The sequence below is a fragment of the Hylaeus anthracinus genome, unplaced genomic scaffold (assembly GCF_026225885.1).
Source record: "Hylaeus anthracinus isolate JK02 unplaced genomic scaffold, UHH_iyHylAnth1.0_haploid 0, whole genome shotgun sequence".
Lineage (NCBI taxonomy): Eukaryota > Metazoa > Arthropoda > Insecta > Hymenoptera > Colletidae > Hylaeus > Hylaeus anthracinus.
In genome coordinates this window covers 23,157,796-23,161,843 of record NW_026533254.1, presented here as the reverse complement: position 1 = coordinate 23,161,843, position 4,048 = coordinate 23,157,796, and the positions used below count along the sequence as shown (strand labels likewise).

The following is a 4,048-nucleotide window of genomic DNA, read 5'->3' as shown; positions in this document are numbered from 1 at the left end:
ACGTTCCTTAAAAAATATACTTTGACAAATGGAATCACCTGAAAGTAGATCAATATATATCTTTATATTTAATTTTGGTTAGAGTAACTTTTTTTGATAATTCAATTTTGATTAGTCATTTTTCTTAATAATTCAATTTTAATTAGAGTCATTTTTCTTGACAATTCAATTTCTCAGTATTAATGCAGGCCCAGTTTTCAATTATCAAATTTTTATACATCAAAAGTCGAGTCACTTTTACTACTAAATTAAATGACAAAGAAGGAAACAATGTTAGCCCGATTAGATTTACTAATTATTCTTTTTATTGAGGATTTTCAGGTTTAACCCTTCCATGTTCGTTGTCTGAACTCATTCACGTGCCCAGGTGCTACTTGGATGAGCGAAGGCAATGGGCACGATGACTTAGTTTATAAAATTTATAATAATAATACGTCTGGCTACTAACTCTGGCTAGCGAATCGTGCACCGACGTACTTTTCACATGTGTGTGTTTGGTTAGGATGTGGAAGTGCGTCGGTTAAAAATTTATTGGAAACCAGAAGCAAAGTGGTATTAATACCAGACTTTTATAACGATAATATCGAATTCTTATTTATCATGAATTACCTCATGATTGTTTCATTAAAAATATTCTTCTGCATATTCAATGATCGTAATACTATTTCATTAAATATATATTTAAAAAGTAGCTTGCCAATCTTGTGGAACACAAAGAAAATAATACACTGAGATGAACCTGTATACTAAAGCATTACATATAAATATTTATATATAATATTTAGATATACGCAATGGTCGCTAGCCTTTGTCAGTCGATTTCAGGAAACTGGTACGTACCTTTAGAGTGTGAATGTTGCGTATGGTATCTTCGGGTGTCGGAGGTGTCCCGGGACATCTCCCTAGTTTAGGTCGCGCCCGAGAGCCTTGATTGAGGATCGTTGAGCGCCTGTGTTGGTGTGATTGTTTTGCCATGTTTAAATATAGCGTAGGTAGGTAGGTAACTTAACTTCTGGTGTGTATGTTAAATCCCAGTAGGTAGGGTCCAGGGCAGATCTCGTCACTTTAGTTTGAGTAGGTCGCGCAACGATTGACGGATCTGTTACTGTAGGTGGATTCGAGAAATCGTTGCAATGTCGATGCGAACGGAGCTTCTGTCCGTTTGTTTTCGAATCTGCTCTCGATTCCTTGGGTCTCGACTCTTTGAGTCGTTGCTTCGCGGTCGCGGTCGTGATCAGTAGGGTTCCTCGAAACGCTCGTTCCCTCGAGGTTCTAGACGTGTGGTTCACCGGGTTGAACGTCCACGTATTGCACTGAACCTCGACCCTATCTATAAGTTTCAGATGGGACAATGCGTCCGAAGAAAGAAGAGGCTGTATGCCGAAGAGGCCCTGACAAATTGTCGCAAGAAAGGGCAGCAACGAATGGCTCTCCATCTTCGAAATTCGAACATGGGGAGTCATTACTATGTTGTCACTTTGCTCGCCTGTAGTCGTAGTTAGTTTATCCGAGTCTTGTACTCCAACGTGGGAATTCAGTGCCACTTGGGCAAATCGCGTTTTGCAGTAGTGTTGCGTAATGGAAATATCGTGTTCGATCTATAGGATTCTTGCTTTTGAATTTTCTCGCGTTTTCTTTCAGAGTAGCGTTGCGAACGCGAACCAGCCGCGATTTTGCTGTTAGCGTTGCGTATAAATGAACATTGCTCGCGTTCGAATGGAAGTAGTATTTAGAGTGAATTTTGCTTTTGATATTAGAGTCTTTCGCGTTTTATTTCAGGGTAGTGTTGCGTAACAATGATCAACCGCGATTGCAATTAGTGTTGCGTATAATGAATATCGCGTCCGTTTGGAAGTAGTATTTAGAGTCAACTTAGCTTTTGATTAAAATTTTTCGCGTTTTCTTCCATGGTAGAGTTGCGTACAAAGACCAGCCGCGAGTTCCATTAGTGTTGCGCATAAATAAATCGCGACCGATTTGTTGTAAATTCACGCGTTTTGAATTAGTATTTCGTCATATGAAAAGCCCAAAATTTGACACCACCATCACTTGAGGAATCACCAAGCAGCCAAAAGCAGCTGCCACTATGATTCTCCGCAGCCTGAGATGGTTGCGCTGGATTTTTAATTTAGGATTCGTATTACTTGGTGCACGCGATTTGTTCTTTTTATACTTAATAGATTAGTGTTTCGAATAATAATGCACCTCGCGATTTCTTTTGATTAGTATTTTTCGCGTTTTCTTTCAGGGTAGTGTTGCGAATGACTATGGATCGCGTTTGCGATTAGTGTTGCGTCTGATACATCGCGTCCGTTTTGGAGTAACTTTGTAGTTTTAGTTAGGGCAACAACAGAAAAAGAAGACCATCTACGAACTTGTTTTTTTTTTTTTTGTATATGAAGAATAGAGAATAATATACTTTTGTTCTGTTACAGGTGATGGCGGCGAATTAGGAATGGACTATTTGACAATAAAAATACTGCTTTAAAGTATATACAGGGTGTCTACGTGTAAGTTCGGACATACGCAAGATGTCAATTTTACAACAAAATTAAAATTTTCGCAATGTACAGTTTGACCTAATTTTTCACTTGTTAAATCTACGTAATCAATTTTGGTTTTATATCAGGAAGTTGGGAAATTTAACGCTCTTTCGAATGGTATACTTAGTTTTAAGTTTGCACTGTAATTTGGTGGAGTTACGGCCATTTAAAGAGTGTCAAGAAAACGCAGAAAATATATTAAAAGTGAAAATTCTCGAGACTAAGGCGACACAAAGAAAATGTCCAAGAGTAATTTTTTGTTGGAAATTTGTTGTAAAATTGACATCTTGCGTATGTCCGAACTTATACCTAGACACCCTGGAATTATGGATGGACTATTTGATAACAAAAATACTGCTTTAATGTATATATACTATGTTTCAGAAATCATCGTGGGGTTAATAAAGGGTGGCTAGGATGTGGTTTTTGTCCTGGCCACCCGGTTTGGGTCTCCATATGCAGTAACTAAATTGTTTGAAGTATGTAATTGTTAACTGCACATCGCCAGTAAGGGTCAGACGACATTATCAATTGCATACCAAGCCTAACGAATATGCATAAATATTGTAATTTAATTTACGAATGTTCAGGATAAAGTAACTGCGGGTAACTGTAACCACGTTTTTAATTGGGTGAAAGCATTTCAGGCGGCGCTAGCAGGAATCACAACTACATATCTATGGTATCAGCGAGCACCACCAACACAGCTATACAAATTTCAACGTCGGTGTTTGTGCCTGTTTGCCTGCCGGCCTGTCGGAAATATTCTTCAAGAAGAACTGTTAGTGTAACAACTATTCCATATAATTACACATTTATTTTAATAAATAAAAAATAATGTTCTCCGATGATAACGAGCGATTTGACTCGTTCAGGTGGTGGCGCCGCTTCGTGGCGAGTCGGCGCAGAATCCTTCTCTTCCTAGTCGCTAGCGAATCAACGACTACATTCACGCTGCGGTGGAGCATTTATACGGGTGGACTGCAACTAGGCGCTTTAGTCTCTGGTTGGGACGCGAGGCGTGAGTATGGGGTATGAGTTCAGCCCGCCAGGCTTGAACCTCGTCGAGAATTGAAAACAAACAACGAAACACGGAAGATACTTGCATGACACTCGCCACGTGAGAAAGGACGGTGGATTCCTCTCTTCTCGTTCAGCGTCGAGCCTTTCCCGCGGCACCCTGAACGGACCTTCGACGACCGTCGCTCGCAAATGTACGGTTAATCGATCCGTGTGTAATAAACGAACAGTCGAACTCGAACGTCGCCCGATGTAAATAGGCAGTGTCTCGCGCGCGCGAGGAATCGAAAACGATTTCGGAGTTAAATCGTTCGTCGATGAAAGACTACTCGTGTGTGCCTGTCAGGGATACGTGAAGAAGGTTTTCTCTCGTGGACATCGCCTGTCTAGGGAAAGGTGAGTGAAATATTATCGATTCATCTCGAATCTGCTCGGATTACGCTTGTTTATCTATTTGTTTGTCCACTTCATTCGTCATTTTGACA

The 4,048-nt window shown here is 40.1% G+C and overlaps 1 protein-coding gene across 2 annotated transcripts in view; it reads left to right on the top strand.

Annotated features, from left to right (window-relative positions):
- The first annotated feature begins 3,531 nt into the window (after positions 1–3,531).
- LOC128896579 (GAS2-like protein pickled eggs) overlaps positions 3,532–4,048 on the top strand; it is an 81,071-nt gene continuing 80,554 nt past the window's right edge. For both annotated transcript variants that reach the window (XM_054159952.1, XM_054159948.1), the window contains exon 1: positions 3,532–3,959. The gene's annotated coding sequence lies outside the window, so the exon portion shown is untranslated. The remainder of the gene's footprint in view (positions 3,960–4,048) is intronic.